General features: G+C 37.2%; 1 protein-coding gene and 1 long non-coding RNA gene across 3 annotated transcripts in view; both read left to right on the plus strand.

Moving 5' to 3' along the window:
- LOC134200118 (uncharacterized) overlaps nucleotides 1–3,332 on the plus strand; it is an 80,049-nt gene extending 76,717 nt beyond the window's left edge. Inside the window, exon 4 of the long non-coding RNA XR_009974879.1 lies at nucleotides 1,315–3,332. This is a non-coding gene — a long non-coding RNA (uncharacterized LOC134200118). The remainder of the gene's footprint in view (nucleotides 1–1,314) is intronic.
- Nucleotides 1–13,041, plus strand: part of LOC101740818 (ubiquitin-like protein 3) — a 178,247-nt gene that overhangs the window by 119,879 nt on the left and 45,327 nt on the right. The window lies entirely within an intron of this gene.

A 13,041-nucleotide genomic window follows, 5' to 3' on the forward strand; every position in this document is an offset into this window, starting at 1 on the left:
ATACATTTTGAAAAATTATGTATGGGGAGCATGAAAATTTTAGGAATGTTACAGTGGGGCATGGCACACAAAAGGTTGGGAAACACTGGATTAGATCATTCAATAAAATACCTTTGAAGAATTTTCTAAGTATACATATTGTGTTATTTATGATTCTTTTTATGACGTACGTGAATACAACTTACCTTGAGATGTGAGATCTGTAAATCATTGGATATTCCCTAATGAAACAATATTACAATGCCATTTCGTCACTCATGGAGGTCAGCAATGCCAGGGGCCAAAGCCATTGCCAATGTCAGCCAACTCGCTGTTTACATATATTTTTTTTCCTACCTATGCTGATAGCCTTGAGAGGCTATTTCAGCTTCGCCCTAATATGTAGGTGAGCTCACGGGGCTCAAACCTGAGCACTGGCACTGGCTCTAACAAGAGCAGTGCTTCGTAGAATCTACCACCGGGTTGGAAACGCGACCCACTGAGAAGATCCGACGAGAAACTCAGTGGGCTGTGTCTGTGGGTTAATCGCTCGTCAAGCCCTTCGTCGCCGAGGACGGTGACCGGTGCTTGTGGTACCTAAAAGCACCGTTAATGGATCGGGAGGATCCGTAATGACGTATTTTGGGCGATGTCGAACATAATATATTCGTAAATTATGTTTCCCATTTATATGTCATTGTTTCCGCAGCTAAATCGTATAGATAGATGTTTAGCTTCTATTTCGTGTTTCTTTTCACCGAGTTTCCTAACAGAACCGCGCAAAAAAAAACATATCAAAAATATTTTTGTTATTCAAAAGAGAAATTCAATTTCGTTTCACGGAAATGAAAGAACTTTCGTAACACTTCGAAAACCTTAAGAGATTTCGTTGCCTCTCAAAAATATATCAATCAATATAATCTAACCTTAAAAATAAAACTGACTTTTGCTTGATGGAATAAGAGTTAATATTCCTTGTGTGATGAATTGATGCACACAATAGTTCTTTTAAAATAGAATTCTTCAATAACCTTTCTTTTGTTTCGATTTCAAGGGTATTGTTGAGAACTCCTATAACCCAACGAAAATGAAAGAAGGATATACTTAGTACTCTGTTTTTTTTGTTGTTTGTGCATAATGTCCTATTTATAATACTGTAATATATTATTGAGACGGACACAGTATCACAATGAGGAAGCATGTCTGGTAACCACTTACCTGGATCATTGTAAGCTCGACAGGATACTGTCAGGGAATATACAAAGATAAAATTAAAAGCTTTTACTAAAGTATTCTTTTTTCAAGTATACTAAATAAATTTTATTTATGTTCCAGGTAAAATCGAGTTGTTGCGGATCAAAATGGTTTACGCCTTTGGATTTAGTTTTGGTGTAGTATTGGTTTTTTATTTTCTGTTAATGTGAATGTGTGTGATTTGTGGAATGAGTATGATTTGTCCGTCGGAAATCTATCTCACGAAAATTACGATCCATTCGAAGAGAATCTAAATACTTAAATAGTATTTATTTGTTTTAAAATTCCCCTTTTTCATAGTAAGAGTGATTTGCTATGTATTACGTAATCACTACATAGTATAAAACAAAGTCGCTTTCTCTGTCCCTATGTATGCTTAAATCTTTAAAACGACGCAACGGATTTTGATGCGGTTTTTTTTAAAAGATAGTGATTGAAGTGGAATGTTTATATGTATAATAACATCCATTAAATAGTGGAGAAAACAATAATAAATTACAGTTTCCGAAGCGAAGCGAGGGCGGGTCGCTAGTTCAGTTATAAATATACAAATGTATAGTTGAGGCCTAAATAATACCTCGTTTCTAAAAAATAACAAGTTCGAAGTTCAATATATGTATGTACGAGTGTATCATTATACATATATAATGTATGAAGTTAAATATATCAGAAACCGCTCCATTTGTTTTTTTGTCTCTTAATTAATGTCTATTAATTTGTATTTGTAACCAATATTTTTATTAAGAAGAGGCCAATAAGAGACAGCTTAATTACTGCGCTTAATTAATAGGAAATACATATAAAACAAAATACATTGATAAATTACTGTCTGTCCGTATAATATCGTAATAATCTCATTGAATGTGTTTTGGAATTGGAGTATCGTTAGCAAATGCTTTTCGAAAAACATTACAATGAGACATCAGAACTCTAATCTCACTGGTGGTAGGACGCCTTGTGAGTCCGCACAAGTAGATACCACTACCCTACCTATTTCTGCCGCTCAGTGGTTATGAGTTTCGATTTGAAGGGTGAGACAACGATCTTATAATACAATCCAATTGAGAAATTTACTTTAGGTCTCAAGGTGAGTGGCGGTATTTATTTTGTTACGTCTACGGACTCCGGTAACCACTTAACACCCAGAAAGGCCGTGAGCTCGTTCAACCGTATACTCCTTTGAAAGCATGTAAATATAAAAAGATCACCTTTGCTGATTGCAATCCAAAAGAGATGTAATCGTATATTTAACAAAAAGACATATATATACCCAATGTTAATTAAGTAATAGGAAAATGAAAGAAATTACAAGCTTCTAACTGCCACATCGGATATCTAGAAAAGGTTTTTTTTTTATTGCCCTTGTAGACAGACGAGCATACGGCCCACCTGCTGGTGAGTGGTTACCGTCGCCCATGGACTTCAGCCATGGCAGGGGCAGAGCCAAGCCGCTGCCTACCGCTGCCTACCCTCCTATTTTAGGAATTAATACATTAACATCAATGCGAAGTCGAAACAGCTGGCGACAGTTCGCTCTGTTTGCTAAGCGCACACTGGTCCTTTAAGCTGACTACATGCGTTAATTAAACAAGCAAACACGGACTAATTGACCATAGTTGCATTATTAATTTAATCAGCACTCTGTTTCTATATTTAGCTCGTTAATGCCAATCATTCTAAGTACTTCAATCAAACATTTGGAGCGTTGTAATTAGGTACGTAATATATGATATTTTACTGACCAACGAACGTTTGCAATTAAAATTTTAATTTCACATTCTTTTTATTTGTCAATCGCTTTTAATAAAACAGCCAGTATTTTAAGCGGGAATTTGTAATTAATCTTGCGTTATATTTGATAAACATAAATAAAGCGAAACTCATGAATACTAAGTAGGTATTTGTGCTTGAAACTAAAAAAGCAAAGGGAAAATTATGACGTTGACTCCTTAAGTGGTGGTAGGACCTCTTGTGAGTCCGCACGGGTAGGTACCACCACCCTACCTATTTCTGCCGTGAAGCAGTAATGCGTTTCGGTTTGAAGGGTGGGGCAGCCGTTGTAACTATACTTGAGACCTTAGAACTTATATCTCAAGGTGGGTGGCGCATGTACGTTGTAGATGTCTATGGGCTCTAGTAACCGCTTAACACCAGGTGGGCTGTGAGCTCGTCCACCCATCTAAGCAATAAAAAATAAATAAAAAAGTTAAATCTTTTTTTTTAAATAAACTTCATGAAAATCAATCCAAACTTGATACGTTTTTCAACGATGCGTCGAGATCGATACGTGAAGAACCATTTGGTTTGAGGATATTCTGTATGCACGGATGATCTCAGTGTCAATTATATTGTAGGTACACTAGCAATGGCTTTGGAATTCGAGTACACGGATGCTTGGCGAAAGAAATAGAAAAGTTCGTAGTACCTATCCGTTAGGTTGCTCATCGTGGCCAAACCATAAGGTTAGACCATAAGAAAGCAGTTTTCGGATTGTTAAAAATAATACACGAATAATGCACTTACAATATGTAATAACAATTGACCCCAAATCACTTCCGAGATTATGGTGCTTGAATCTCGCTAACGATATTTTGAAGATAAGTTTGGATGTATACAAGTTCCGAAAAGTAGAATCAGAACCGTCGGTCTACCGAGCAATCACACCCGGTTGGTGAAAGATCTAAGCTGGTAGCCTTGAGAGGCTATGTCAGCGTAACCCTAACGTGTAGGTGAGCTCTCGGGGCTCAAACTAGGAGGTGTTGCTAACGCCGGCCCTAGCAAGAGCAGTACTTCGCAGAATCTACCACCGGATCGGAATTGCGTATTGTAAGCCGGTATGGAAAAGTAGATACTACCACCAGACAGCCACGAGCTCATGTATAAGTTAAAAACTATAAATCGTCATGTCTGGTCTTACCCCTTAACCTGAAACAGGTCGTTAGCTATCTTATCCATCTACGCAAATTGAAAAGTTATTCTAACGTTTGCGTTAAGGCCAAAGATAACATACTCGACGAAAACCGTAATTCGAAGGACACTTCTGATAATTTGTGAGACTTGAATGGTGTTGCTTCATTGACTAAAGTCGATTACGCTTCTATACCGGTGAGGCGGTGATCTATCCACTCGAGTCACACTCGAAGGGACCGTCCTCTTTTATTGTTTGAAAGCTTCTCAATTGAATATGCAATTTCGAAAAGGGCACATCTCTGAATATGTAAAATGTTCAGGAAATGAAAAAAACTGATTATTTTCTAAAGCAGTGTAAAATTTAAAATATTAACTTTTGAGATATATTTTAGTGTTAATTAGTAATTGAAAATTACTGGAATTATTATAAAATGGGTGTGTAGGTAAGCCACAAAACTACACGAATATGAAAAAACGTATTTGACCAAAATATGCGACATGTCATCATCATCATCATCTCAGCCTGTCCATTGTCCACTGCTGAACATAGGCCTCTCCAAGTGATCTCCAGTGCGGCCGGTCCGTTGCCACCTGCATCCAACGTGACCCAGCGGTTCTTACCAGGTCGTCGGTCCATCTCGTAGGTGGCCGTCCCACACTGCGCTTGCCAGTACGTGGTCTCCACTCGAGGATCTCTCCGCCCCATCGGCCGTCCGATCTTCGCGACATGTGCCCTTTCCGAAATTGCATATTCAATTACAATCGAAAGCTTAACTCTTTCAGGGAATAGCGTATTCATTGTGGCGGTAGCTATCATCTCACTGCACACAAGATATTTGAGATATGCCTGAATCTCGCTTACGACATACAAGTTTGGAACAATAACATTACGACCGTCGGTCTTCGGAGCGATTTCACACGCCCGGTGGAAGATCTTTCCTCTGTCGTTAAACCTCCCAAATGATTCTTCTTCTCAGTCGCATGCACTCTTGGCAGAGTGGTCGTGGTCATCACTTCGGGTGGTGGTGCACTTCACCAGACGTCGCCATTCCTCTCGTACCGCGGCCCTTCTTGTGCTTCTTCTTCTTCTTCCCAAATGATAATAATTCTTTATTGTCTTAGTCTAATTGTAATTAAAACTGCTCTAATGCTGCTTAATTTCATGCTGTTTTAGTGGGTTTTTTTTTCACCAGCCATCGACGAACCATTTCCCTTTACCTTTATCTTTGTTGATTAGCGTTCACAAACTGATTGGCGCATCCCCATCTTGTGATGGGAATTGAAAATCGGAATCTGTGTTCCGAAAATCAGAAAATGGAAACGTTTGTTTCATACGACTATACAGGATGATACCTACCTGTGCGACACACAATTCACTTTTTTTTTATTGCTTAGATGGGTGGACGATCTCACAGTGGTTACTAGAGCCCATAGACATCTACAACATAAATGCGCCACCCACCTTGAGATATAAGTTCTAAGGTCTCAAGTATAGTTACAACGGCTGCCCCACCATTCAAACCGAAACGCATTACTGCTTCACGGTAGAAATAGGCGACTTTATTCATGTCACCATAATAAAGGTTTACCTGCAGCCGTTGGAGGTGCATATTTTGTTATCCATTGACCTATTTCAAAGCAAATATTCAATTGCACAGAGTTAGAGATTTAAAAGAAACTCTTTGCAGTTAGAACTGATGAAATTTTAAGGTTAACAATACCCGCAAATTTGCTGAAATTCACCCTTCAATTTAGATAAGGTTTTAACGTTAATATTACTGTGGTACAACATTGATATTAATAATCATTTCATCATTATCCTGCCCTTCTCCCAGTCACCTGGGGTCGGCGTAACTTTTTCTCCTTCCACACTCTTCTATCATATACCATTTCTTCGCTCACTCCCCTCTTACCCATATCGTCTTTCACACAATCCATCCATTTCTTCTTAGGTCTACCTCTTCCTCTCCCTCTTCCTCTTGATATTAATAATAAATTGAGTAAATAATTAATAACATAACAGAAATTCATATGAAGCCACACCAATATTTAGTCGCCAGAACGCTAACGTATTATCCCGGTTTCCTCATATTAATCAAGCCGTACACACAATTATTTCTTGACCAACACAAATAATGAATATTGATGACTGCCGGCCCAATAAACACGTAAGCGTCTTACTTAGTGCCCCTGACATGTGACATATGATATTATCAACGACCGTGTAAATACAATATTAGACAATAGCTATTTCGGATGTATTTATTTTTGTAATAAACCTTTTTTACTTTAATTTTTGGGATCAGAGATTAGCCGGAATGAACAGATCACAAAAGTTTTAAAATATATTTAGTTATTAATTTAAATATATCACCACCAGTCAGACATGTTGATTTTTTTATTCTTTTTTCTACCTATTCTAGTAGCCTCGAGGGGTTATTCTATATTCACTGAATTAGTAGGTGAGCTCACGGGGCTCAAACCTGACGACGTTGCTAACGCGAACCCTAGCAAGACCAGTGCTTCGTAGAATCTACCACCGGATCGGAAACGCGACCCACTGAGAAGATCCGGCGAGAAACTCAGTGGGCTGTGTCTGTTGGTTAATTTACTTGCCGAGCCCTTCGTCGCAAGCGACGGGTTCGACGAGAGCGATGACCGGAACGTCTCGGCTTCATCGTTTTATTTATTTATTTATTTAATATATTTTGTACACACAGCTGTTAGAAAAAACACGACAATAAGGATACAGAGTACAAGGGCACTACTTATTTCATGTTGAAATCTCTTCCAGTAGGCCCGCAAAAGGAAAGAAGAATTAGGGACACAAACCTAGTGCAAGCAGTAAACATTACATAAAATAATATATACATATTACAAGATACAAAACAATCGTTGTTAATCTATCGTCCATCTCTATCGTCATTCCATCGTCAAACGGAAATCTCATTACAACATGGGCGTTAAAAACGACTACTCGAACACAAAAGTAATTAAAAAGAAAAAACGGTATATTAATCATGTCAATCTCGAAATCCGTATGACCTCTAACAATGAATGGCTTCAATCGAAACTTCACACTCGGACGTTTCGAAATGATTCGATTTTAACGGAAAGCGTTAATTGAACAAAAAAAAAAAGATAATTATAAGAGCCGTTCGTTAATTGATGTGTCCATGGAATGAGGTCGTCACGGACGATTCGATTTTCCGCGTCTCGCAAAAATGTCACGCAGAAAACGTACCGTACCGAGATGAATTACAATCGGAGTTGATTATGTTCGTAATGCGTGTATGGTAACTTTAATTAAATTTTTATAGCGTTTGCAGGCAGACGAGCTGGGAATTTACTTTGCTACAATAGGATAGAAGAACGGAGATAAATTAATGTAAAAATTAATTCTACCCTCAATTCCAAAAATAGACCACGTCGTTTTGATTGCTCGGTTGCATTTTGTTTTGCTAAAAAGCAGTAGACCGAAAATTGCCGCTAATTTTTGAGATAAAAAGCTCACAATAAAGCAGAGAGTCCCTCCTGACTGAGCCTTTGCTCGCCCACCTGTCCTGGTGAAACTGAAAAGGCCCCCGGGTCACCAGTATCCCTTCAATCATAAAAAGAAAGATTCGTGTATAATATGTATATTTTTTTTTAAATCTTGCAACAAGATTCTGGTAATGATTGAACCCGGTAAAGTAATACAAACAGTTACTCTACCATAGTTATTCCTACTAGCTACGGAATATTAAAAAAAAACATATCTTCAAGTCGCCCATGTCGAACAGCGCACTATAATAGGCTCTTAATGATGATAATGAAGATGCGCAAAGTCATTAAAAGAAACATTAAGGAGACTTATACAAATCGAATATGTTATATTTATAATTACTAGATGATGATTTTTTTTTGATAACGTCATCTTGTTGTGTCTTTAAAGCGGTTAGTTGCCCTCAATTAAGAAAAATAGTATTATTATTCGCCAATAGATGTCGGGAAGAGTTGATTATTGAAAACACGAATAAAACAACATTTTCTGAAAATAAATCGTAGCTAGATCGATTTATCGCCCCCGAAATCCCTTGTATAGTAAATTTTATGAAAATCGTTGGAGCCGTTTCCGAGATTCAGATTATATATATACATATTAATATACAAGAATTGCTCGTTTAAAGGTATAAGATAAGATATCTCATTACAGAAAAAAAGATATTTGCGTTTGAAAATGTTCTCTCAGTCTTTGTAATTTTCCATACTCAAGAAAATATATTAACTCTCTATGAAGGGCCGACGATATAAAATCTAGTCTTTTTTAATAATTTTATTTAACCAAAATCGCTTTCTTTCATATTATAATTTTTGGAATGGCCCAAAGCGATCCCGCAATTGTGTGTAATCAGATAATTTATTTAATTCACGTTAACTTTTTTTTTTCATTTTGCGGGTTCAAATTATGAGGAATGAGCAATTACTTTTGTACAACATTTTATTCAACAAACAGCTATACCAATATTTAAATTGAAATATACTCAGAAGACAAAGACAAATCCACAATCAGTGCAAGACTATTTATTTAACTTAACTAAGATGAATGTTTTACCTCAAAAATTTATAATATCTCATTTAGCTAAAACCAAAAACGCATTTTATTATTGTAACGTCTAACCGCGTTAAAGAAAGCTCGAAAAGCACATCTCTTATATCTAAAATATAAGCTTTGACTCGATTAACGAAACATCATAGAGCGAGCCACAGAATAATCCATCTTTGCCAAGGATACTTTTGTGTTAGACGAACAAATCATTAACTACAAAGACAATGTTAAGCGTCATTAACAAAACAGGCGACTGCAATGCACTCAGCTACTCTCTAAGGCGGTCTAAGGGTCAGAATAACAGATACATGAGGCAGTTCAATGCTGAGTTCTAGTGGCCTAGTTGGCGCGGCTCCCGAGCTCTCAAACACGAGCCGGTGACGTCACAAGATCATACTTGCACTAACGCTAGTGTGACTAGGTTTTGCATTAAAAATAATATGAAATATCTATACTAATATTATAAAGCTGAAGAGTTTGTTTGTTTGAACGCGCTAATCTCAGGAACTACTGGTCCGATTGGAAGAATTCTTTCAGTGTTAGATAGCCCATTTATCGAGGAAGACTTTAGCACGCTAAGACTAATGCAAACGGAGCACCAATAAAGAATGTTTCAAAATCCGAGTTTTTTCCCTTTTGAAAGCTTCTACGGCGTGCGCTACGGAAACGGTTAAAGTTTCGCTAAAATAATGTATAAGAGAATTGTTTCCCTTTAAAAGATCTAAAAAAATCCACGACAGCATATGTCTATATGTTAAGATTGGCTCTCTATAACGTTTTTTATGCTAACCAAACTTGTTCTAAAATAAAGCATTATTTGTGAAGGTGTTTTTATAAAGATGATATTCTACGTAAATGAAGGGGCGGGTAAAATTTAGCGTTATGCCAAACTATTCCACGCGGACGAAGTCGCTGAGAAAAAGCTAGTACTTAACATAATGAAATAAATTTTCATGCGAATCCAGCGTAACCAGGAATCTATAGAGAACACAACATTAATGCCGCCAATGATGTTGAAACAAGAGTTCAAACTCAAATGGACGTACAAAAGTTGTCACAAACATCAAATCCGGTGTGATTGGTTCGCAATAGAAATAGGCATGACATTGGTAACACAACATGACAGTACTTAAGATGATATGAAAATATATGAGATGAAGTAGAGGATGCTACTACTATAGATGGATTCTAGATAAATACTAGCATATCCTCGTCTTTCCGATCTCAAAATGCGCTGAAAGGTATTTGAACTCATTAAATATACAATTTGTTTCTAAAACGTTCTTAAAGGTCACACTTGTGATCCCGTGTAGCTATCAAGTACCAGTAAGATCGGGAACTATTATGTCGTCAGCCCGATTTAAAAAAAAAATCGTTAATATTCCGTGTAAGAAGACTAATCACTCTCTTAACTCCTCCCAGGGTTATGTCCTGAAACATAACAAGTTATGGTCACAGCAACTAATGAACAGCACGGGGTGGAACCACACGTGTTTTAGGATTTCGGAAGCTTTTAATATAAAGAATAGTGTTCTTCTGATGTTGGTAGAGCGTATTGTGTGTATTCGCACGGGTTGGTACTGCCATCTTGCCTACACAAAGCCACCATACTTTTCACTTTGAAGGCTGGGACTGTCGTTATACGTACAATACAATTCAAATTTCGACCTGCGTGCTTAGTGCGAGTTCTTTAACGTTCTCGATAGCGTAAAAGTTAACTTAAATTTCTATGCCATTCGAACAGCGCCCCTAGAGGCAAACGTAGGCAAACGTTCCAACTCCATACAAATTTGAGTTAACTTTTACGCTATCGAGAACGTTAAGAAACTCGCATTAAACACACTGATGTAGCGCTATAGGCGGGTGGGGTATTATTAATTCTGCGACGTTTATGAAGTTTGGAAGTTAGATTTGATTATAATTTAACGTTTTTTTAATTGCGTTTAATGGTGTAATAAAAATCAAAACCGCAAAATTAAAATTTGCGTAATTACTGGTGGTAGGACCTCTTGTGAGTCCGCGCGGATAGGTACCACCGCCCTGCCTATTTCTGCCGTGAAGCAGTAATGCGTTTCGGTTTGAAGGGTGGGTCAGCCGTTGTAACTATACTGAGACTTTAGAACTTGTATCTCAAGGTGGGTGGCGCGTCTACGTTGTAGATGTCTATGGGCTTCAGTAACCACTTAAAACCAGGTGGGCTGTGAGCTCGTCCACCCACCTAAGCAATAAAAAAAAGTATCTTTAGCAATATGGTATAGTGCGTTCATGGGGACGTTAGTTTGAGAGTACCGTTCCACATTTTTAAGTATTTTTGATGTCATGAAGTAAAAAGAAAACCGAAGTGTGCTCACGTTTCTTAAGCTGTTATTAATGCTAATTAAAAAAAAGAAACTACAGCTAATCTTGTTTTACATAATTACTTATCATCTTTGTATATATATTTTTTCTTTTCAAAAGAATTTCTAGGTAATTTTTAGTAAAATACAGCACATAATAAATAACATAGATTTATATTATGAACATAAATTAAGATGAAAATAAATTACTTGCGGAGAAATTCATTTTAAATTTTGACTGATAAAGCTTCAAGGCTTAAGCTATTAAGCCAGTCCTGAAGCGTAAGCTTTCCGAAAGTTCGTGACCTAAATTTTTCGGGCTCTGTATCTAAATTGGACTCAGTATTGTGATGACATCTATACTATACGATACAAAAATTCTAGTTATTCTGAATCACGATGATAGTATTAATTCTCAAGGACAATATAAAATATAGTCGTACTGATAATGATAGCTTGACAAATATGCTTTTGTATTAACGCAATGTTTGTTGTGTCGTGAATGTTTATTTGTTTCTTAAAATGCCTATCCACTACTGGTCAGTGTCTTGTTTCGTAATATGAAGCAATTATTCATTCGACTCGAAGGACCAAATATTTTTTGTTGGTCGAATATTTCCTATTGCAAGTGTAGCCATATACATAGCTCACTGAGTTTCTCGCGGGATCTTCTCAGTGGGTCGAGATCCCGATCTGGTAGTGGTAGGACCTCTTGTGAGTCCGCACGAGCAGATACCACCACCCTGCATATTTTTGCCGTGAAGCAGTAATGCGTTTCGGTTTAACTATAGCCGTTGTAACTATACTGAGACCTTAGAGCTTATATCTAAAGGTGGGTGGCGCATTTACTTTGTAGATGTCTATGGGCTCCAGTAACCACTTAACACCAGGTGGGCTGAGAGCTTGTCCACCCATCTAAGCAATAAAAAAAATAAAAAAAGTTTCTGCGAAGCACTGCTCTTGGCTAGGGCTAGTTTCAGCCAATTCTTTCAGGTTGAGCCCGTGAGCTCACCTACACATCCGCGCGTAGCTGGAATAAATAGCCCCCTTAAGCTACCAGCGAATCTTCTTCTTCTTCGTCGCTTTCTCATTACTGAGGGTCGTGACTACCTTGGTCAAGTTTTTGCACCAGCTTCCCCCAATGTTGCCTGCATTCGGCCTGCTTAATAGGTAAGAAAAAAAAAACAAGTGTATAAATACAGCATATTTTAAAACTTCGTTACCTTGACGTGAATAGTGTCCGCAAGCGTTTAATAATTTTGTTTAATAATTTAATAATTTGAATTTATTTAATATCAAGGTATTTTTAATGAAAGATGCGAATTCCAAATTTAGTACACGACTATTACGTTTTTCTTTCTTTTTTTCGTTAAGGTTGCATGTTCTCAACGAGCTATGTGCCTATGTGATTTTTTTTATTACTATTTTAAAACCGGTTTAACTGGTCCACCTTATATTATGTGGCTAGTGGTACATTTATGCCAAAATCCACTCTAAAATTAGCGGCCGAAGTCTCAATTCATTGTGTTTCCTGGTCAATCCTTCAAACGGTATTGCTGTTTCGCAGGAAAATAGGTATTATTACGGTGGTAGCTACCGGTGCGGACTCCCAATACTAATAGTGTGACATAAATTGTTCTTTTTGGAACGAAGTTTCTTATGGGACGATGCGGAGGGGTACCCTAACCGGGAAAAAACGTCCGTAACGTAAGATTTTTTGTGTAAAATACCTCATAACTGTTGACTAGATGAATCGATTTTGAAGATTATTGTTTTTAGTGTATATCAATTTGTTTTGGAATATCTTTTTTTTTTCTTCAATAAAAAAATCATAATAAAAAATGTATACCCGAAAAAAATATTTTCTTTATACCTCGAGTAGAACTTAAAATTAATATTTTTACAATAAGAAACTTCGTTACGATCCGGTGTCCCACGACACCACACATCTTTTTTTTCTATTTAACACTGGAT

The sequence above is a fragment of the Bombyx mori genome, chromosome 14, assembly GCF_030269925.1.
Source record: "Bombyx mori chromosome 14, ASM3026992v2".
NCBI lineage: Eukaryota > Metazoa > Arthropoda > Insecta > Lepidoptera > Bombycidae > Bombyx > Bombyx mori.